We start from the raw sequence: 24546 nt of genomic DNA, 5'->3' as shown, positions 1-24546 counted from the left end.
TCTGAAGAAAAGCCTCCAGAGAAGGAGACTCTATCACACTCTCCAGGAAGTTCTTTCTAATCTTTTTAGTCAGGTCTTTTCTTGCCATTTGAAAGTATTGCTCCCTTGTGCCCTAGTCTCTAGAGCAGCCGAAAATCAGTTCCCCACCTCTCCTCCTCCTCCTCCTCCTCCTCCTCCTCCTCCTCCTCCTCCTCCTCCTCAATGGGACACTCCTTTAAATCTTGAAACATGGTTCTCATGTTCCGCTCTACCTTGCAATGCAAGAAGGTGCAATCAAAGCACTCCTGATCGACAGCCTCTGCTGAAAAGACTCCAGAGAAGGAGACTCCACCACACTTTCCAGGAAGTTCTTCCTAATCTTTTTAGTGGAATCTCTTTCCCTGCCATTTGAAACCATTGTTCCCTTGTGCCCTAGTCTCAAAAGCAGCCGAAAATGTTTTCTCCCTCCTCCTCCTCAATAGGACACCCCTTTAAATCTTGAAACATCTCATGTTCCTCTCTACTTTCTCTTCTCCCAGCTAAACTTCCAGCTAAACATCCAGGAGGAAAGGAGGAAGGAAAAGAGAAGGAAGGAAGGAAAAAAGGAAGGAAGAGGCACATGGAAAGAAGGAAGGAAGGGTGGAAAGGAATGGAGGGAGGGTGGGAAGGAGGGAAGGGAGAAGGAAGGAAAGACAAAAGGGAAGGAAGGAAGGAGAAAGGGAGAGAAGAAAGGAGGAATAAAGGAGGGACGAAAGGAAGGATGGAAGGGAATGATGGAAGGAGAAAGAGGGAGGTAAGGAAAGAAGGGAGAGAGGTAAGGAGGAGCAAAAGAGAAGGAAGGAGTGAGGATGGTGAGAGAAGAGAGCCAGAGAAAGGAGCCCAAAGGGCTCTCGGGCCTGGCTTTGCCCATACCTAGTATACAGAAAATCCACCCTGGGGTGTTTAGAAAGTGGGGAAACCCTTAGAAGATTCCTATACCAGAAGACAACCTGGTATAGCCCTTTATCTGGGATTTGACTGTCACTGATGCTCCTCTTATTAAGAAATATGCTTTGATAAAATCAGGGCCCCTGTTTCAAATGGGAACATTACAGAATTAAATCAAGAATTTGATCCCAGCATCATGATGGTCATGGCCTAAATATCCTGAAGGCACCAGATCTCAGTTGATCACAGAAGCTAAGCAGGATCAGCCCTGGTTTGTATTTGGATAGACAACTACCAAGGAATACTAAATGCTGTGGGCTATATTTCAGAGCAAAGGTAAGCCAGCTCTGGGTATTCGTTGTCTAAACAAACCCTATTGAATTAATGGGGTCACCATAAGTCAACACATTACTTGAAGGCACATAGACTGCTCTCAGTTTTGTAAAATTATCCCTCTTTCCTCCCTTCTTCCTTCCTTGTCTCTTTCCCCCATTTTTCAGGCTCTAGTATTTTCGGTAGTGTATTTTGCAAACCTCCAGCGTTATGTCCCAGGAACAGGAGTGTTTTCCTCCTCTGGCACATACCGTCAGGCCTTAACTGTAAGGTTTCAATTACTACTGCACAAGACTATAAAAACTGCTCAAGTTGAAACAAGTGCGGGGAGCGATTTTCTAAACTCGCCTTCATCCACCTTTCCCTGTCAGATGTTGGAATCTTTTCTCATTTGTGCTTGGCTGAAAGCTACATTAAAGGACATATCAAAGCATCCCTTAAGCACACAAAACTTCAAGGCCACTGCTTGAGGGGAGACCGATGTTGCAGTATTTTACATGGCAAACGGGGTGCGTAATGTTTTCCAAGCCCCTCACCTCAAATAACCTATATTCAAATTTCCCCCGTGTTCAGGAGCAGGTGGGTGGATGTCTCCTTTCCCTTGGAGTATTTTACAATGACTGTGAATCACTGCAACAGTGATCTTCAACCTCACCTCTTTGAAGAGCAGCCCATGAACAAGATGGCCAAAACAGAGTATTCCCAGAATATCAACTTTCAAGGCCAAAGACTGAGTTGACATAAGGCAAGATGTGGGTAATTTTCCACCTCCAATCCTCTTCTCTGAGCAGCAATCTCACCTGAAAATATCAAAACACTTCCTCTTCCCCGTTTCTCTTTAAAATGGCAACCATAAATGGCCTACAGGAGACACTGAGGGAACCGGGTTGCTGTAAGTTTTTCGGGCTGTATAGCCATGTTCCAGAAGCATTCTCTCCTGATGTTTCACCTGCATCTATAAAGGCATCCACAGAGGTTGTGAGGTTTGTTGGAAACTAGGAAAATTGGGTTTACATATCTGTGGAATGTCCAGGGTGGGAGAAAAAACTCTTGTCTGTTGAGCTAGGTGTGAATTCAGATGCCTGCCATAGATGCAGGTGAAATGTCAGGAGAGAATGCTTCTGGAACATGGCCATATTGACCGAAAACATACAGCAACCCAGTGATTCTGGCCATGAAAGCCTTCGACAACACATTGAGGGAACTTCTGGAAGAGTTCAGGGTGGCTAAATGGGTCTGGGGCCCATATGTACCTGTCCAGGTGAAGCAGACCCTGCTTTTGCTCCTGGACCAGCATTTCCTGGTCTAAGCCCTCCTTGAGAATGCCAAGCCTTGGAAGCTCCTTACTTGGATGGTGCTCCTTTCTGCACTAATGACCTTGAATCTAGGGGAAGAAAGATGCTGACAGACAACAACACCTGAGTAATAAGCAAGGTTCTTTGCAGAAATTCGATACGCTGATCCCAGGGCAAGATACAGAAAGCCTGCTAAAGCTAAGCAGACCTGAGTGGGAGAGAGGTGGGAGCCTCACAGACCTTGCCTCGAGCTCCACAAAGTAAGAAACCTGGGATTTGTATGCATTAAAGAAATACATCACAAATGTTGATCCAGAGTGCTGCCGTACTCCAAACTCCTTAAGAGGTCCTACAGTAATGAGTGTTGACAGAGAACGAACCAGTTAATCTTCTCTGGGTATTGGCGGAAACTTTAAAGGAGTTGTCCAGGGTGCTGAAGCTCTTTTGGAGATGAGGTTCGGCACCTTTAAAGTCTGAGTTAAACCATGGAGGGGATCTACCATCTCATTAACTTGGAAGTCAATTACAGCCATTGAAGGTAAGGGGAGGGTACCCCAAAGGGAGGGAGGGGTTGCTTCAGCAATGGTAAAGTTCAGTCTGAGACCCCTTCTACACTGCCCTATATCCCAGAATCTTATCCCAGATAATTTCATAGAATCGTAGAATCCTATAGCTGGAGGAGACTTTGTGGGCCATCCAGTCTAACCCCATTCTGCCAAGAAACAGGAAAATTGCATTCAAAGCACCCCCGATAGAGGGCCATTCTGACTAAAAGACTCCAAAAAAGGAGCTTCCACCACACTCCGGGGCAGAGAGTTCCACTGCGGAACAGCGCTCCCACTTAGGAATTTCTTTCTCATGTTCAGGTGTAATCTCCTTTCCTTTGGTTGAAGCCATTGTTCCTAGTCTCCAGGGCAGCAGAAAACAAGCTTGCTCCCTCCTCCCTATGACTTCCTCTCATGTCTTGATAGGATCATAGAATCGTTCAGTTGGAAGAGACCTTGTGGGCCATCCAGACCAACCTCATTCTGCCAAAAAGCAGAAAATCGCATTCAAATCACCCCTGACAGATGGCCATCTAGTCTCTACTTAAAAGCCTCCATAGAAGGAGCCTCCACCACACTCCGGAGCAGAGAGGTTCACTGCTGAACAGTTCTCCCAGGCAAGAAGTTCCTCCTAATGTTCAGATGGAATTGCCATTCTTGTAGTTTGAAGCCATTGTTCCATTGCGTCCTAGTCTTCAGGGCAGCAGAAAACAGGCTTGCTCCCTTCTCCCTATGACTTCCTCTCACCGTTTGCTTTAAACTGGATAATATAAGTCTCCACTGCCAGATAATCTGGGATAAGAAGATAATCTGGGATCAGATCCTGGGATATAGGGGCAGTGTGGAAGGGGTTCAAGACCTACAGGCCCTAATGGACTAAACAGGTCATTTCTCCCATCTAGGTCTCAGCCTGGCACCTTCCTGGACTTCCTCTTTCCCCCAAGGTAGACCCAAATGAAGCACATTAATGGGTTAGCTCGCTCAAGAATAGGGGAAGTCCATCTAGGAACCTTCCTGGATTCACCAAGGACTTCACTGGAACTCCCAACACCCTGCTTCGATCACTTATTTAGTTTGCTTTTTTAAAGTACCATTTTCAATCATACTAGCTTTTCAGACAATTTTTGGGGAAGGCAGTGACATTTTTAGAGAAGAGCAGAATGGTCTTGGAGGACTATACAGGAATGCAGAACTTCCAGGAAGACCATATTTGATCACAAAAGGCCCCGCCACAAAAAGATGCACACTATTCAGATCAGGTGGGTGACGCCAATTTAAATTATTTCTGATAGGAAATTATGATAGGCAAGATTCCTTTACAGAGAAAACCAGCATGGCATCAAGAAGGCGAGGACTCCTTGCATCAATAAGCACAGGTTGGTGGGGGCAATTGTTTTGTTTTACAGATATGGAGACTTCTGCCAAGGAATCCTCCCTCTGTACTTCTCAATGATAGAGATCACATAGGGAAGTAAGAATTCCTATCTAAAGCAGGTCAAGAATGAGACCTCTGAGAACTGTTCCTTGGTTCATACTGCTTTGCAGCTGTGCATGCAGCTGTGGACAAGTCTATATAGGGACCACCAGAAGCAGCAATGCCCAAACACGAATCAAGGAACATGAAAGGCACTGCAAACTAATTCAACCAGAGAAGTCAGCCATAGCAGAGCACCTGATGAACCAACCTGGACACAGCATATTATTGGGGAACACCAACCACCATGTCAGGATACACAGAGAAGACATTGAAATCTACAAGCATGTGGACAATTTCAACAGAAAGGAGGAAACCACAAAAATGAACAAAAGCCTCTAAAATTAGGACAGTAAATAAACAGCAACACTAAAAAAAAAACTGGATAAATCCAGACAGGAAACAATCAGGGCCAGATAAAACATACCAACAAAGGATCGCCCAGGTAGCAACCAGCCAAGCTTTGAAGCTGAAAGGCCATCAAATACTGTACTAATCAAGGTGATCAACTGCAGCATTCATGCTTGCCCCAAGCAGACAAGAGTTCTTTCTCCCACCTTGGACATTATTCCACAGATATATAAACCTCACTTGCCGAGTTCCCAACAGACCTCACAATCTCTGAGGATGCCTGCCATGGAAGTGGGTGAAAAGTTTTTGCAGTTTAATAAACTTTCCCCATGTTTTTATGATAGAACCAATTGGGTAAATTACATTTATAACCCAGGGACAACAATTGTGTTACATAGTGTAATCTGCTGCTTGTTGGAGGATACAGCAGTGACACAGTAACAAAATCAGGTGCGAGACCACCTTGTCTTCATCTCAGGCAACTAAACCAATTGAGCAATTTTGTGTTTGTGGAACCAGCCATGGCTTTGAAGCTGCAAGGCTGTTCAATGCTAATCAAGGTGGTCGATGGCAACATTCACACTTGCCTCAAGCAGACAAGAGTTCTTTCTCCCACCCTAGACATCATTCTACAGGAATATATATATATATATATATATCTCCTCACTTGCTTAGTTTCCAACAGACCTCCCAACCTCTGAGGATGCATGCCATAGATGTGGGTGAAATGTCAAGAGAGAATGTTTCTGGAATATGGCCATACAACTTGGAAAACTCACAGCAACCCAGCAATCAACTTGGAAAACTCACAGCAACCCACTAAGCAAGTGGGGGGGATATATATATATATATATATATATATATATATATATATATCCCCCCCCCACTTGCTTAGTTTCCAACAGACCTCACAACATCTGAGGATGCATGCCATAGATGTGGGTGAAATGTCAGGAGAGAATGTTTCTGGAATATGGCCATACAACTTGGAAAACTCACAGCAAACCAGTGATTCCAGCTCTGAAAGCCCTCAACAACACATATATAGCCAACTTTCAACAGGAATGTGATGGGAGAAGAAGGGAGTTTACTTATCCGAGCGGATTGATCCATTTATTTTCATTTTTCACCCGAGTGTTCATCTGCGCTGACTGACACACACCTGCTTCCGCCCTACATTTTGGCCACCGGCATATGTCTATTAGGCAGGAACACGACCGGATCCATCTGTGTGAGGGCAGAGGGACCGCCTGTTCGTGCAATAATGCCAGCCCCATCTGCGAGGGAGCCTTTGCTCCACACTGGTGGGATTGTATGATGGAAGATGGAAATGAAGTGCCACCCCACTTGTTTTGGAAAGGTTCCTTTGACAACCCGATGCAGATGGAATCTATCAACTACAAAGAAGGTTCATAACGATCTGTCAGTGTGGTGAACGATTGGTTCCTTTCTAATTGTGCACCAAAAAAACCTCCCCAATTGCTTCTTTATTTTCTTCTACTGCAAAAAGTGTGGGGGGAAAGGAAAGGGAAACTTTGGCAAATGAATCCACCTGCACTGCCTGCATATTGGGGAGAAAAAGTGTGACAATATCCATAATTTATCAGAGCTGCCCAGAGGCAAATTGCCTGCAGTCTGTTAGAGGCAGACACCGCGCTCTTTCCCTGGTTACATTTTTTTCCTACCAATTTGGCAAGAGGGGAAAGCTTTAATTTCTAATTAATCTGCCTACATGGAACCCTTCTGGCTTGCTTTAAATAATAGTAATAGCAATAATTGACACCTTTAGCGTCACAAAAGGCAGCGGCCAGCAAGGAGCAACACCTCGGTGGCTGCGCCGGATGAGCCCTCCGCCAATCGGATGATGACAATGACAAAAGCCATCGACTTACTTACTGCGGCTGCCAGAGAGGGCATTGCAGGGATTGGCTTCCTGCTCTCTAGACTTGGCAATGAGATCCTGAGAGGTCTCCTGAGACTGAAGAAAGGAGCAGGAAAGTCCCTGTCCCTCTCCGAGTCTCGACATGGCTTCAATCCCGTGTCGTAACCTGCTTTGTTTGTCAACGCTGTCAGGTCAAGCCAGAGGAACAACTACACCGGCTTGCCAGGTTCTCTCTCTGCATGCGCCAGACAACTCTATCCAACACAGAGCTGGATGTTGATTCTGGTCCATGCTTCCTACCATCACAGCCTGCTAGCTTCAATATGTGTTGGATTCTCTTTCTGGCTGCTCCATGAATACTCCTCATTTCTTGGATTTTGCCTTGCTCAGCAAAGGGAGATGTTGACTCTAAGCTTCCAGAGATAGGTTAAAGGTAAAGGTTTTCCCCTGACATGTCCGACCCTAGGGTGTGGTGCTCACCTCCATTTCGAAGGCGAAGAGCCGGCATTGTCACAAGCATCAAATGATGCTACCAGCATATATACAATCAAAAATTACATTTAAAACATTAAAAATCATTTTAAAACCACATTATACAATTCATTAAACAATAAATTAAACATGCCAATTAAAACCAAATCTAAGACAGGGTAAATCCAATGTCGCAGATATCTTAAGTTTCTTTGCAATTGCCGCTATTTGCTAATTGAACGCCTAGTCCCAAAGCCAAGTCTTCAATTGTCTTCTAAAGGACAGGAGGGAGGTAGCCAACCTGATGTCCTTAGGGAGAGAGTTCCACAAATGGTGGGCCACTGCGGAGAAGGCCCTGTCTCTTGTCCACACCAACTGTGTTTGCGAAAGTGGTGGGATCGAGAGCAGGGCCTCCCCTGACGATCTTAGGCTTCGTGATGGTTCATAACAGGAGATATGTTCAGACAGGTAATCTGGGCATGGAGCGCCATAACAGCGGAAGCTCACGGTGCTCCCCAGATTCTAACTTGCGACCTTTTGGTCAACATGTTTGGCAGCTCAGCGGTTTAACCCACTGCACCACTGGGGGCTCCATGTCCAGAGAAGAGTGACTCAAATGATCAAGGGTCTGGAGAACAAGCCCTATGAGGAGCGGCTTAAAGAGCTGGGCATGTTTAGCCTGAAGAAGCGAAGGCGGAGAGGAGACATGATGAGGATCATGTATAAATATGTGAGGGGAAGTCATAGGGAGGAGGGAGCAGGCTTTACTCCTGCTGCCCTGGAGACTAGGACATCGAACAATGGCTTCAAACAAAAGGAAAGGAGATTCCACCTGAACATTAGGAAGAACTTCTTCACTGTGAGAGATATTCAGCAGGGAGGAAGAGATCCATCAGTTATGTACCATGTAATCAAGTGCTTTGGGTAAACCAACTGTCCTTCAAACACTTGATGTCATGTCCACAGCATATACAACACAAGTCATTATGTTAATGTTTCTAATTGCCCCACCAGGTAAGGGATGGTTGGTTCCATCATAAATCAAACTATTATCAAGTCTATCTCAATATCTCCACATTTTATTGGAGAGATTGCAGCACACCCAAATACCTGGGAGTGACCCTGGACCGCTCTCTGACCTACAAGAAGCACTGCTTGAATATCAAGCAAGAAGTGGGTGCTAGAAACAATATCATATGGAAGTTGACTGGCAAAACCTGGGGATCACAACCAGACACAGTTAAGACATCTGCCCTTGCGCTTTGCTACTCTGCTGCTGAGTACGCACACCCAGTGTGGAACACATCTCACTATGCTAAAACAGTGGATGTGGCTCTTAATGAGACATAGCGCATTATCACAAGATGTCTACACCCAATACCACTAGAGAAATTATACTGGTTCGCCGGTATTGCACCACCTGACATCCGCTGGGAAGTAGCAGCCAATGAAGAAAGAACCAAGGCAGTGACATTGCAGACTCATCCTCTGTTTGGATATCAACCAGCATGCTAATACCTTAAATCAAGAAATAGCTTTCTAAGATCGAGAGAGATACTCGCAGGAACACCTCAGCAAGCAAGAGTCCAAAAGTGGCAGGCTAAAACCTGGAATCTGAACACATGGCTGATACCAAATGAGAGACTCCCTCCTGGGCACACAGAAGAGTGGGCAACTTGGAAGACGCTTAACAGGCTGCGCTCTGGCAACACGAGATGCAGAACCAACCTTAAGAACAGGGCCACAAAGTGGAATCCACGACATGCAAGTGTGGAGTAGAGCAAACCACAGATTGTTTACTACCATGTAGCCCGAGCTCTGCCACGTGCACAATGGAGGACCTCCTTATAGCGACACCAGAGACACTCCAAGTAGCCAGCTTCTGGTCAAAGGACATTTAGGACAATGCCAAGTTTTTAAACTTTGTGTTTTTTAAATACATTACAACTGTACCCTTGGTTCGCTTCTCATACGAGAAATAAATATTGGAGAGATAGCTGCTGAGGAAGAAGACAGGTAGAGATGGAGGAAAAATAGCTCATATTTCACTTGCGGTGAAGTTAGACACTTGTTTTATACTAAACCGTTTGGACCGAACAGAGGTGAGAATGGAAATATTATTAACTTTATTTGTACCCCGCTAGCATCTCCCGAAGGACTCGATGCGGCTTACACAGGCCGAAGCCTCAAAAACAATACAATAAAAACATAACACAACAATAAACAAGCAAATCAAAACAATTAAGCAAAACAACAACAATGGCAATACATCAAGACATTATTAAAACTGGTTCGGCCGGTGCGATGGGGTACAGGGTTAAAAGTGCTGAAATGGTAGGAGGAACGTAGGATAAAAGTGCAGTGTGCAACAACATTAGTTGTGATTAAAGTGCTACTAAGGCTTGGGATGGGGATTCCTATTCTGAGAAGGCACAGCGGAACAGCCAAGTTTTTAAATTCCTCCTGAAAACTGCTAAGGTAGGGGCCTGTCGGAGATCTCTTGGGAGGGCATTCCAAAGTCGGGGGGCCACCACAGAGAAAGCCCTGTCCCGTGTCCCCACCAAGCGCGCTTGCGACGTAGGTGGGATCACGAGCAGGGCCTCCCCAGATGATCGAAGTGAACGTGAGGGTTCGTAGATGGAGATGCGGTCGCGCAGGTAGGGTGGTCCCAAACCGTTTAGGGCTTTGTAGGTAAGCACCTGCACCTTGAATTGGGCTCGGAAAATAAATGGCAGCCAGTGGAGCTCCTTAAACAGAGGGGTAGACCTCTCTTGATAATGAGCCCCAGTTAGCATCCTAGCCGCTGCCCGCTGGACCAATTGAAGTTTCCGAGCCGTTTTCAAGGGCAGCCCCACGTAGAGCGCATTGCAGTAGTCCATTCTAGAGGTGACCAAGGCGTGGACCACCCCGGCCAGATCAGCCTTCACGAGGTATGGTCGCAGTTGGCGCACAAGTCTCAGTTGCGCAAAGGCCCTCCCGGATACCGCCGACACCTGAGCCTCAAGTGTGAGCGAGGAATCCAAGAGGACACCCAAACTGCGGACCTGTGGTTTTAGGGGGAGTGTAACCCCGTCCAGCACAGGTAACCACCCTATACCCCGATCCGGTTTACGATCGACCAGGAGGACCTCTGTCTTGTCGGGATTGATCTTCAGCTTGTTCCTCCTCATCCAGATCGACACAGCGGCCAGGCACTCGTCTAGCACCTGAGAAGCCTCCTTGGAATTAGGTGGGAAGGAGTAGTAGAGTTGTGCGTCATCCGCATAGAGATGGCACCCAACTCCAAAACTCCGGATGACCTCTCCCAGCGGTTTCATGTAGATGTTGAAAAGCATGGGAGATAGAATAGAGCCTTGCGGGACCCCACAGGTCAAAGGCCAGGGGTCAGAGCAGGCGTCTCCCAGCTTCACCATCTGGGTTCGTCCCTCCAGGAAGGACTGGAGCCACGACAGAACCGCGCCCCCAAGACCCATCCCAGAGAGACGACCCAGAAGGATACCATGGTCGATGGTATCGAAAGCCGCTGAGATGTCCAAGAGAACCAGCAGAGTCACACTCCCCCTGTCCAGCTCTCTGCGGAGGTCATCCACCAAGGCGACCAAGGCTGTCTCAGTGCCGTGACCAGGCCTGAAACCAGACTGTGACTGATCTAGGTAGTTAGTATCGTCTAGGAAGCCCTGGAGCTGCGAGGCGGAAATATCAGGTAATACACAGAAGGACAGGCAATGTGTAATACGTTAAGGGAACACAGATGGGAAGGATACATGGATTTAGTAGAATGAAGACTCACTGCAAATAGTTCCTACCAGTTTGAAACGATCCCCTGCCTGATCCCCAAACCATGTTCCCTGCCCCGTATTCTCCCTGTCCCCCAAATGCCTCTCATTCCCTGTATTCGTTATTAATACTGCTACAAATTTGCACTTTGGTTCCTAAAAAATTAATTGAAGAATTAAAATTTCAGTCCCTGCAGAATGGATGGAAGTGCAGCAAACTACAGATGCCAATTTAACGAGGGTTGAATGAAAGGTAATGCCTCCACCTTCGTAACTCCTCAACAGATGGCAGTACTGGCATGCGGCAGGTACTGGCTTGTTCAGTAGACCCTCCTCTAGACTTCCATTTTGGTGGGAAGTCTTAGCATTGAACGGTTGTGTTGTTAAAGTGCAACGTATGGAACCCAGTGCAGATGGTTGGTCAATGCAACTTAATCAATGTGGAGTGATTGAATTCTTGACAGCAGAAAGTGTCACCCCAAAGGAGACTCATCAGAGAATGCAAGCTGTTTATGGTGATTGTGTTGATGTGAGTACTGTGCGTCGTTGGGCGAGTAAGTTTAAAGATGTTGAGGTGGGAACATCTGACTTGCATGACAAACAAAGAGTTGGATGTCCTGTGACAGCAACCACCGAGTTTCACAAGCAAAAGGTTGACAGATTGATTCAGGATGATCGTCGTATCACTCAGAGAGAATTTTCAAGCATAACCGGCATTTCACAAGAACGTGTGGGTCACATTATTGCATGGCTTGGCTATCAGAAGATCTGTGCACGGTGGGTACCCAGGATGAGAGATACGCTGGTTGCGAAAACAGAGTGTCGACTTCTTCAGTGACGGCTTCAGAAAACTTGTTCATCGTTGGCAGAAATGTATCCAATTGTCTGGTGATTATGTGGAAAAGTGACTAGTGGTAGTCAAAGAGCACATTCTGAGGATTATATCTGTGTTTGGTTTATTAAAATATTCCCATCCAAACCCAAGTAATGGAGGTGGAGGAATTACTTTTGATTCAACCCTCGTATAGTTCTGTGTGTATTTGTGAGAACATGTATCTGGGCTCACAGACACTGGAGTGTGATCCAATTCATTGCACATGTTTTCAAAGTTTTTCTTCTGGGATATTACAACCAAAAGAAGAAACTCTGGTTTGGGGTGTTAAACCTCAGAGGTCAAAGGAGAGTAAAAAATCCTAATTGCATATATATATTGTCAGGATTATTTAGATATGCATGTGTGTTTTTCAATGTATTTCTATGTAATTCAAGATGGATTCTATTCTGCTCTTTTGTGTATTAAAAATGCTGGCTGAGGCAGAGAAAATGTAACCTTGACAGAAATGAGATAACGTGGCTGGGAAGAAGAGGGAGGATCCGGTCTCAGCCAGAAGTCAGATAAGCAAATGTTCAGAAACTGTTGTGTTGTGCTTTGTAGTTCCTGATTGTAGCTCGCTGTGTGAAGACGTGTCTTATATGTACTTAGTAAAACTTAGTTTCTTTTGAAACTGTCAGACTGCAGAGTCCTGATTTTTGGAGTACTGTGTCTGTTGATCTAGCTAACCTTCCGCTGCGCACCCCCCCCCCCCCCCCCCCCCGCAAGCTCTGACCTGTTGCAAATTAATTCCTATTCAATACTTTCTGAACCCAAATCATGGAATCTGAATGAAGATACAGGAGAAAATGTGAATTGTAGCACAATCCCTTTGTAGTCTTCTGGTTTTACCCTGGACGTTGTCCCTGGGCTATTGCTTTCTTGCAGAGTCAGGGAAAATCAGATTTATAAATAGATAGGAGAAGGCTGAAAGGAGACTCTTTGTGGAGGTTCTGCTCGTTGCGCCTGCAGAAATTGCAGACCCATCAAAGCCTATTACGCAGCTTCCATTCCATCCATCTTTTTTACCAACACAAAGTGGCCCTTTCATCAAGCCTTTCCTCTGTTCCAGCATCAAACTATCATCACTGTAATGGATTTCAGCAAAGACGCGTGTCGTTGGGGTTCACCGACTTGCCTGCCAAAAGAAAAAGGCAAGAGCATTGCGTCCTCCTTTCCCACTGAAGTATTTTCTTCTCTCTTGTCCGAGGAAATGACAAGGGCTGTCTGCCTCGTCCAGCGGGAGGGCAGGTAGACAGATCTCTCATGCTTCATTGGTCCAGTGCGGGCTTTCAATGATTGCTCCATTAAAGAGACGTTGATTGTGCAAACCTGAGTCCACAGGCCGGAGCGCAGCGGAGATCGTGCTAGGAGCAGTAAACATTTAATGGGCCACAAAAATGTATACGTTCAAGGATAAAACAAAACAAGAAGGGCCTAAATGTTGCACAAATCCTCAGTCTAAATAAAGGGAACAAAGCTTCTCAGACGGGAGTCTCTTCAAAGTCAACCTCAGTGAAGACTCCAGGGCCAAAAAGCCAGGAAGGGTCTATTGAGGTCCCAGGAACACAACTGGAGAGGTGGTAACATATTCCCAATTTCTTAGCAGCATGTTTTAAGTGAAGCCTGTAGGGATATAAACATTTACTATGATCTAAGAGGTTTTCTCTCCAAGTGGGGGTTAATTGCTTGAGCCAAAGAGGGGCAGTTTTGGAGAGCTGTACGGTATATAGATTGGACAAAAGGTCCAGAAATCATCAGGCTCAACAAATCACACAGGAATAAATGGATTTTGCAATGCTATCAGGTATTATGGCTAAAGAACTATATAATGAATATGGGCTACTTTTCCAATATAGTACAATAGCAGCAAGAATATTGTTTGCTCAGACTTAGAAAGAAACCAAACCATTGGCAATGGATTATTAAAGTTATCTATTAATTGATGTTGCCAAATTAATATGGAACATAAAGGGAAAATTAATTAAATATTTCCCAAAGGGTTGGAAGCAGTTTATGGACTTCTCCAGCAAGAATCTATGGTTACTTGTGTTAAAATTTACAGTAGGATTATCTAGCTAGATTTTGAATGGTAGAATTATGTTTCTCCCCTTTTCTCTTATAATTTAGTTTGGGGATCAGTGCTTCATGGTTAATTAGGTGGTAGCACTTCATATTCAATTTAGTATGGTGTATTAATCTTTGTATAGGGTTTCATTTCAATTGCAATTATTTTGCCTGCCACTTTTGGACTCTCGCTTGCTGAAGTATTCCTGCAAGTATCTCTGTAGATCTTAGGAAGCTATTTCTTGATTTAAGGCATTGTCTTGCTGGCTGATATCTGAACAGAGGATGCACCGGAGATGTCAATGCCTTGGTTCTTTTAGTACAAGCTGCTTCTTCCTGGTGGATGTCAGGTGGTGCAAGACAGACTAAACCGTATAATTTCTCCAGTGATGTGGGGCATAGACATCCTGTGATAATGTGTCATGTCTCATTAAGAGCCACAACCACTGTTTTAATGTGGAGAAATGCATTCCATGATGGGCATGCATATTCAGCAGCAGAGTAGCAAAGAACAGGGCAGCTGTCTTCACTGTGTCTAGTTGTGATCCCCAGGTTGCACCAGCCACCTTTCGCATGATATTTTTTCTAGCACCCACTTTTTGCTTGATAGTCAAGCAGTGCTTCTTGTAAATCCAGAGTGACTCCCAAGTATTTGGGTGTGCTGCAATGCTCCTACAGATGAGATAGAAAAGGAAAACTTCATACTGTTTTCCAATGCAGTAAGGTATGTCCACGTGTGCAGAGAATCATGTAGTTGCAAATGAGACTTACAGCAGAGCTATAGCTATGAATGTTTGCCTACTTCTCTCAGCTTTTGAGCAGATCAATACGAGGGATGAGTTGCACTTCATTTAAGGGAAGTCACGATCAGAGATCATGGTGCTGTTAGACTTTCCTGCCTCCTGGACTAACCTTTGCTGTTGGGAATTTTAAGGAGCAGGTTAAGGCAGGTGACACTTGAGAAGCTTTGAATAACCTCTGGTTCAGGTTATCATGCTCACATCCATATGATGAAACACTTGGAAGCGGCTGAGCTCATCTTGGGATTGTTATCTTTTATAAAAACATCAGTTTACACAACTTTGCACTCTTTGCTCAACCTGAATTGTTTCCTTGCATTTGTTTCTGTTGCTCTCCTTTTCTTTGTCAGTGAAACAGCTTTTAATACCGCTCTTCTTAGTCTAAATACTGCTCTTCTTAGTTTGAGGACTGAGACATCCATAGGGAGACCAAGGGGCTTAATTATAAAGCCATTGTCCTCCCAACTCTATTATATGCCTGCGAAACGTGGACTGTCTACAGATGTCACACTCCTGGGACGATTTCATTAGTGTTGCCTCTGAGAAATCCTGCAAATCTCTTGGGAAGACAAGTGGACCAATGTCAGCATGCTGGAAGAAGCAAAGTTTACCAGAATTGAAGCGATGTTCCTCCACCATCAACTCCACTGGACCACCCGCATTGTCCGAATGCCCGATCACTGTCTCCCAAAGCAATTACTCTACTCCCAACTTAAGAACGGGAAACATAATGTTGGTGGACAGGAAAAGACATTTAAAGATGGGCTCAAAGCCAACCTTAAAAACTGTGGCATAGACACCGAGAATTGGGGAGCCCTGGCCCTTGAGCACTCCAGCTGGAGGTCAGTCACTGGCCACGTTGTCCAAATGTCCAAAGATCACCGTCTCCCAAAGGAGCTACTCTACTCTGAACTCAAGAACAGGAAAATGTAAAGTTGGGTTGTTGTAGGTTTTTTCAGGTTATATGGCCATGTTCTAGAGGCATTTTCTCCTGACATTTCACCTGCATCTATGGCAAGCATCCTCAGAGGTAGTGAGGTCTGTTGGAACTGGGAAAATTGGATTTATATATCTGTGGAATGACCAAGGTGGGACAAGGGACTCTTGTCTGCTGGAGCTAGGTGTGAATGTTTCAACTGACCACCTTGATTAGCATTTGATGGCCTGGCAGTTTTTTTGGTGTGGCTTGTTAGTGCCTGGGGGAATCTTTTGTTGAGAGGTGATTATATGTCCCTGATTGTTTCCTCTCTGTTGTAATGTTGTAATGTTGATGGACGGGAAAAGTGACTGAAATATGAGCTTAAAGCCAACCTTAAAAACAGTGCCATAGACAGAACTGGGAAGCCCTGGCACTTGAGTGCTCTAACTGGAGGTCAGCTGTGACCAGCAGTGCTGAAGAATTCAAAGAGGCATGGATGAAGGGCAAAAGGGAGAAATGTGCCAAGAGGAAGGCGCATCACGCCAACCAAGACTGCCTTCCGTCTGGAAACCGACGTCCTCACAGCAGGAGAAGATGCGGATCAAGAATAGGGCTCCACAGCCACCTATGGACCCACCGCCAAGACACTACATTTGGAAAACAATCATCCTTGAGCTACGAGTGATTGCCTAAGTCAGTGGTCCTCAACCTCCCTAATGCCGCGACCCCTTAATACAGTTCCTCATGTTGTGGTGACCCCCAACCATAACTTTATTTTTGTTTTGCTAATTTATAACTAATTTTGCTACTATTATGAGTCGTCATGTAAATACCTGATATGCAGGATGTCTTTTCATTCACTGGACTGAATTTGGCACAAATACCCAATGCACTCAAATTTGAATCCTGGTGGGGTTGGGAGGGGGGGTTGATTTTGTTACTTGGGAATTATAGTTGCTGGGATTTATATTTCACCTAGAGTCAAAGAGCATTCTGAACTCCACCAATGATGGAATTGGGCCAAACTTCCCACACCAAACTCCCATGACCAACAGAAAATACTGGAAGGGTTTTGTGGGCATTGACCTTGAGTTTTGGAGTTGTAGTTCACCCACATCCAGAGAGCATTGTGGACTGAAACAATGAAAGATGTGGGCCAAACTTGACACAAATACTCAATATGCCCCAATGTGAAGAGTGCTGGAGTTTGGGGAAAATAAACTTTGACATTTGGGAGTTATAGTTGCTGGGATTTGTAGTTCATCTACAATCAAAGCGCATTCTGAACCCAATCAATGATAGATTTGGGCAAACTTCCCATATAGAACCCCCATGACCAATAGAAAATACTGTGTTTTCTTTGGAGACCCCTCTGACACCACCATGCGACCCCTCCAGGGGTCCCGACCCCCAGATTGAGAAACACTGGCCTAAGTAAAGTAAAAGTCTTAGTCAAAAGTCCCCTCTGTATTTATTATTATCACTCCTTTACTTACAAGAAAGCAGAAAGAGAAAAGCAGCAATCCCAACCCCACTGGCCAGTAAAAGCTTTATTTGAGCGAGTGGTGCCGAATTGTGATGAAATATATTTTTCTTCCTCTGAATCAACTTTCTGTGCAAATATAATGCAAACACAGCTTTTCATCAAAGATATGAGGATTTGTAAATCCACACGCTGCAATGATATGGAACATTATACATGGATCTGTAGTGCATTGTGACTAAGCCCATCCTTTTTCTGCCCTGTTCGAGAGAAGCGGGGAACTTGAGCATGCAGGACACACAAGTGCATACAAACAAGGGCTCTGATGTGCTTCCAAGCATCTGCAATATTTGCTGGTTCGTAATAAAGAGATGATACTTGAAATCAAAGGAGAACAAGCAGGATGATAAGAGAGGAAAAGTGTGCATTAATAACACTCTTTTTTATGAGGAAGCCACCAGGGATGCCAACCAACAGCTTTTCTAGCTTCATATGGAGAGTCATTCAAAGTGGCAGCATCAAAGGCTTTTGGGGAAAGATCCTGGGTTTCTGCAAACTGTCCTAATATTAATGTGCTCTCAAAGGCTTTCATGGCTTAAATCGCTGGGTTGCTGTGAGTTTTCTGGGCTGTATGGCCATGTTCCAGAAGCATTCTCTCCTGATGTTTCGCCCACATCTATGGGAGGCATCCTCAGAGGTTGTGAGGTCTGTTGGAAACTAGGCAAGTGGGGATTTTTATCTATCTATCTATCCATAGTATCTATCTATCCATAGTATCTATCTATCTATCTATCTATCTGTGGAATGATGTCCAGGGTGGGAGAAAGAACTCTTTTTCTTTTTGAGGCAAGTGTGAATGTTGCAATTAGTCACCTTGATTAGCACTGAATGGCACTGCAGCTTCAAAGCCTGGCTGGCTAGTACCCTGCTTCCACAACCACATAATTGCTCAATCGGTTTGGTTGACTGAGGTGAAGAACCCAACTTCGGCCCTCCAGGTGTTTTGGACTTCAACTCCCACAATTCCTAGCACGGGCATGGGCCTACTTTGGCCCTCCAGGTGTTTTGGACTTCAACTCCCACAATTCCTAGCACAAGCATGGGCCAACTTTAGCCCTCCAGCTGTTTTGGGCTTCAACTCCCACAATTCCTAGCACAGGCATGGGCCAACTTTGGCCCTCCAGGTGATTTGGACTTCAACTCCCACAATTCCTAGCACAGGTGTGGGCCAAATTTGGAGCTCCAGGTGTTTTGGACTTCAACTCCCACAATTCCTAGCACAGGTGTGGGCCAAATTTGGAGCTCCAGGTGTTTTGGGCTTCAACTCCCACAATTCCTAGCACAGGCACGGGCCAACTTTGGCCCTCCAGGTGTTTTGGGCTTCAACTCCCACAATTCCTAGCATAGGCATGGGCCAACTTCGACTCTCCAGGTGTTTCGGACTTCAACTCCCACCATTCCTAACAGCCTACCGGCTGTTAGGAATGGTGGGAGTTGAAGTCCAAAACACCTGGAGGGCCAAAGTTGGCCCATGCCTAGGATAGCCTGATCCTATTCTGCCATTCCTCCCAAAGTACATATCTTCACTAATTCCTTCCTGAAAAAGAACCTAAGAGCCATCTGTGGCCACCTTCCGTCAAAATGGCCCGCTTTCTCCACCGCAGTCTATTTAAATTCAATAATGGTATTTTAATGAGGGTAGAAAAAGAGATAAAAAGGGGAACAAAAGCCCAGGCCTGGGCAAAGCCACAGCAGGATTATAATTAGGTTAATTATGATGATGGCAGAGATGAGAGAGAGAGAAAGACAGATGCTGGGCAACATGAGAGGCCTGGCTTTTGGTCGAGGTGGCACGCAACAACAATGACCTTGGCGCCAACCAGGAAAATGGCCATCCCTTTGCCGGCTCTGATGGCTGGACCTTGCAGAAAAGGAAGCAGACTGAGACTATTGAGGATGAGACAAAGAACGAGAAGAAAAGAGGAAAGAAGGGAATCTGCACAGACTCCTAATGAAGCGAGAAGCTTCTTGGAGATGCCTCCTGAAAAACCCCAAAGAATTAACTTCCATCCACTGGAGACATAAAGACAGAATGCATCTACACAATCCAGTCTGCTCCGTTTTGAAATTCCGCCTTTGCAGGGAAATATAATGGACTCCCTATTCATGGAAAGATGTTGCCATACATTAATTTACCAGACAGATTTATACCGCACCATCCTGCCACTACAAAAAGGAATGGTTATTTTTTAAATTATAGTTTCTACACAATAGAGCTGAAGCTATATCATTTCGTAACTGCGTACCAGTTGCTACTCCAGAGTAGGAGAAATTACACTGCTTAGTCGGTATTGCACCACCTGACATCCGCTGGGAAGTAGCAGCCAATAGTGAAAGGACCAAGGCAGAGACATCTCCAGCTCATCCCCTGTTTGGGTATCAGCCAGCACGCCAACGACTTAAATCAAGAAATAGTTTTCTTAGATCTACAGAGACACTCGCTGGAACACCTCAGCAAGCGAGAGTCCAAAAGTGGCAGGCTCAAACCCAGCACCTCTATCCGTGGGTGATACCAGATGAGAGCTTCCCCCCTCAATACAGAGGACTGGGCGACTTGGAAGGCGCTGAACAGACTGGGTTCTGGCACCACGAGATGCAGAGCCAATCTTAAGAAATGGGGCCTCAAAGTGGAATCCTCGACATGTGAGTGTGAGCCGCATCGAGTGAGCCGCATCGAGTCCTTCGGGAGATGCTAGCGGGGTACAAATAAAGTTAATAATAATAATAATAGTGTGGAGAAGAGCAAACCACTGACCACCTGCTACAATGCACCCTGAGCCCTGCCACATGCACAATGGAGGACCTTCTTGCGGCAACACCAGAGGCACTCCAAGTGGCCAGATACTGGTCAAAGGACATTTAATCAACTACCAAGTTTGCAAAATTTGTGTTTTTGTTTTTTTAAATCTGTTTGTTTGTTTCGTTCTGTTAGAAATGTAATAAACGTTCTGGTTGCGGATGACACGATAAATAAATAAAGTAGGAAAAGACCAGAATTGAACCATCCCAAATAGGGTGCATTCAGGATCTCAAAGGAAGCTTCATTAGGCCAGCTTCGAAACAGGGCTTAGAAAGTCTGTTCAACAACACCTATTGCGAATGTATACATGTGTCCACAAAACGAAAAGGGTTTGCATACACAAATGGCTCAAAGCTGGGCTCCTTGTCCCTTCAACTTTGTCAGAAATATTAAATACTAGCCGTCCTCCGCCACGCATTGCTGTGGCCCAGTCTGGTGATCTAGAAAATAAATTAATGAGAAAGTGTTGGTTTCTAATATATGTATTTTCTCTATGCTTGTGGGTAAACAGTTCATGGGGTTCAGAATGCTCTCTGTATTGACAAGCCGGAATGTGTCCAGAGGAGGGCGACTAAAATGATCAAGGGTCTGGAGAACAAGCCCTATGAGGAGCGGCTTAAGGAGCTGGGCATGTTTAGCCTGAAGAAGAGAAGGCTGAGAGGAGATATGATAGCCATGTATAAATATGTGAGAGGAAGGCACAGGGAGGAGGGAGCAAGCTTGTTTTCTGTTTCCCTTGAGACTAGGACGCAATGGAACAATGGCTTCAAACTACAAGAGAGGAGATTCCATCTGAACATGAGGAAGAACTTCCTGACTGTGAGAGCCGTTCAGCAGTGGAACTCTCTGCCCCGGAGTGTGTTGGAGGCTCCTTCTTTGGAGGCTTTTAAACGGGGGCTGGATGGCCATCTGTCAGGGGTGATTTGAATGCAATATTCCTGCTTCTTGGCAGAATGGGGTTGGACTGGATGGCCCATGAGATCTCTTCCAACTCTTTGATTCTATGATTCTATGATTCTATGTTTGTAGGTGAACTGTAAAACCCAGTAACTACAACTCCCAAATGCCAAGGTTTATTTCCCCGAAACTCTATCTGTGTTCATATTTGGTTATATTGAGTATTCCTGTCAAGTTTGGTCCAGATCCATCATTGTTTGAATCCACAGTGCTATCTGGATATAGGTGAACTATAACTCCCAAAGTCAAGGTCAATGGCCACCAAACCCTTCTAGTGTTTTCTGTTGGTCATGGCAGTCCTGTGTGTCACCTTTGGTTCAATTCCATCATTGGTGGAGTTCAGAATGCTCTTTGATTGTAGGTGAACTATAAATACCAGCAACTACAACTCCAAAATGACAAAATCTATTTTTTTTAGTGATGGTCACTCCTTGGGTTAGTAGGTGTCTTGTGGCCAAATTTGGTGTCAATTCGCCCAGTTGTTTTTGAGTTATGTTAATCCCACAAACAAACATTGCATTTTTATTTATATAGATTAACTAGGTATTTTTAATTACAGAAATGTGGGTCAAGCACCGAAAGGGTTAAATGAATGCAATGACTCAGCAAAAGTAGGTGTGCCTGTAGCTTAGTAGCTATCAGTCTGAGGTAAACCTCAGTGGGAGAAAGGGCTCAGTCTGTGAGAAGGCTTCACAGTATGAAGTAGGGCTTGGTCTGTGAGAGAAGCCACAGTGTGGGGTAGGCTTGGTGTGAGAAGTTATGGTGAGAGAAGCTCCAAGTTGAAGGCCTCATGTGTAAAGCTGTGTGTAAAGCTATTGTATGAAGCTCCTGTGTAAGTTCAGTGTGAGAGGAAGTTCTGTCAGAGTGAAGGTAGAAGCTGTTTATCTGCATAAGAAACAAGCCAAGCATGGAAGCAATGAAGGAAGTAGAAAGAACTTTATTTGTGTTATAGAAACCTCGTTCTTGTAGAATCAGTGGTTCTCAACCTTCCTAATGCTGTGACCCCTTAATACAGTTCCTCATGTTGTGGTGACCCCCAACCATAACATCATTTTTGTTGCTACTTCATAACTGTAATTTTGCTTCTGTTATGAATCGTCATGTAAATATCGAATTTGTAGGATGTATTTTCATACACTGGGCTAAATTTGGCACAAATACCGATACACCCAAATTTGAATACTGGTGGGGTTGGGGGAGATTGATTTTGTCATTTGGGAGTTGTAGTTGCTGGGATTTATAGTTCACTTACAATCAAAGTTCATTCTGAACTCCACCAGCGATGGAATTGAACCAAACTTGGCACACAGAACTCCCATGACCAAAAGAAAATACTGTAATGATTTGATGGGTATTGCCCTTGAGTTTTGGAGTTGTAGTTCACCTACATCTAGAGAGAACTGTGGACTCAAACCATGATGGATCACGACCAAACTTGGCACAAATACTCAATATGCCCAAATGTGAACACTGATGGAGTTTGGGGAAAATATATCTTAATGTTTGGGAGTTGGAGTTGCTGGGATTGATAGTTCACCTACAATCAAAAGAGCATTCTGAACCCCACCAATGATGGAATTGAACCAAACCTAGCACACAGAACTCCCACAACCAACAGAAAATACTGGAAGGCTTTGGTGGGTATTGACCTTGAGTTTTGGAGTTTTAGTTCACCAACATCCAGAGAGAACTGTGGACTGAAACCATGATGGATCTGGACCAAACTTGGCACAAATACCCCAAACGCCCAAAATGTGAACACTGATGGAGTTTGGGGGAAATCAACCTTGACATTTGGGAGTTGTAGTTGATGGGATTTATAGTTCACCTACAATCAAATAGCATTCTGAACTCCACCAACGATAGAATTGGGCCAAACTTCAACACAGAACCACCATAACAAACAGAAAATGCTGTGTTTCCGATGGTCTTTGGTGACCCCTCTGACACCCCCTTGTGACCCCCCCCCCCAGGGGTTCGGACCCCCAGGTTGAGAAACGCTGTTGTAAATAGTGTAACCTTATTATTTTACTACAAAGCAAAGCCTCCCATGGAAGAGATAATATTGGTCTGTGTGTTTTTGTTCTTTTTATCAATTTTGGCTACTGCTGCTGGATCATGCTGCTGCTAATAAATTACTCTGCTGTACATTTATGGGGAGGGTCTTTGGTTAATAAGCCCACTCACCCAACAACCTTCAACCATCAGCAAGTAAATTCGAACCCAGCGTAACACTATGCATGTCTGTACAAACTTGAGAGCATCATTAAAAACACTTTTTTTCTGCTGGAACTCAATGAATTATGGAATATTGCAGAAAACCCATCAACCAGCCCCTTCCCCCAGCAAACAATTATTTATTTCTCATTTTTTTTAAAAGCGTTTGCTTCCCTTCCAAATCCCGATAACACCCTCCCCGCCCCTTTTGTCCGACTTGCAGAAAACTTAACATTTCAAAGGCTTGAAAAGACGCAAGTGGGCCTTAAAAATGGCAAAACGCCTGTCGATACGGAGAAGAGCGGCGATCTCCATTCAGTTCTTATTCCGCTGGGGCTATGTGATAAAAGGATTATCTTTCAGTTGGGTTTCTTTTAGATTAAGCTATTCTTTAGGAGATCAGACTAATTTAAAAAGGAAAAAAATCGACTTAAGATTCCACCAGGAGGTAAGGAAATTGTTTAGCAAAAGGGGGGAAGAGAAAGATGTAAACTGTATAAGATGTGCATCGGGACTGAAACGGCAACGGCTTGGAGGGAATGAAGGGATGCGAGAGGGCTGGGACAGGGTTCAAGATAAAGGACTTAGACCTGCCTCCTACGCAGAGATGGTTGGCAAGCCAGATCTCTTTTTTGGAGTGGCAGATTATAAAACACACACACACAGAGAGATAGAGAGTGTGTGTTGACCTTTCCTGCAAAATCTGATGCAGCTCATTTGGCAGAAAGACATTACGCTCGCTCACAAATGGCATGCGCCTCCCGCAGCTGAGACGAAACTAAAGCCTTGGAAACGGCGGCGCACGAAAATTGAAAACAAAATATATAAAAAAGAAAATAACGTGTAATTAACAAGAATGAGGACTTAATAGAGGCCCGCAATCTCTAATCAATCTCGCTCTGCCTGGCCGGCTCCACCGATGAGCTCCATTGTGAATTTCTGATTGTGTGTGCAGGGGTGCGGGACGGCAGCTGAGCAAAGGACGGCGGCACTCCGTCAAAACGGGGGGCGCAGGCTCAGCGAGCAGCGGGGGGGCAGCAAGCGCAAGCCCATTCTGAGGGACGGACGTGGGGAGCAAGCAGCAGTGAGCAGCATGAAGGGGCGGCATGCTCTTTCTCAGCCAGCTGAAGGAAACAGCTCCTGGTGCTACACAGTCTGGTTGCACTTTTCTGAAACGTATAGAATCCTAGAGTTGGAAGAGACCTGGTGGGCCATCCAGTCCAACCCCATTCTGCCAAGAAACAGGAAAACGCATTCAAAGCACCTTGGGAAGTTTGACTTGGCCACAGTAGTCCATGCTCTTGTTACATCCCGTTAAGACTACTACTAGGCTTTGAAA

The 24546-nt window shown here is 45.0% G+C and overlaps 1 protein-coding gene across 1 annotated transcript in view; it reads right to left on the bottom strand.

The window, feature by feature from the left end:
- Nucleotides 1–24546, bottom strand: part of LOC132782155 (mitotic spindle assembly checkpoint protein MAD1) — a 788899-nt gene that overhangs the window by 192564 nt on the left and 571789 nt on the right. The gene's annotated exons all lie outside the window — the stretch shown is intronic.

Source organism: Anolis sagrei, chromosome Y (assembly GCF_037176765.1).
Source record: "Anolis sagrei isolate rAnoSag1 chromosome Y, rAnoSag1.mat, whole genome shotgun sequence".
NCBI classification, from domain to species: Eukaryota; Metazoa; Chordata; class Lepidosauria; order Squamata; family Dactyloidae; genus Anolis; species Anolis sagrei.
This window is presented reverse-complemented; position numbering and strand designations above follow the sequence as displayed.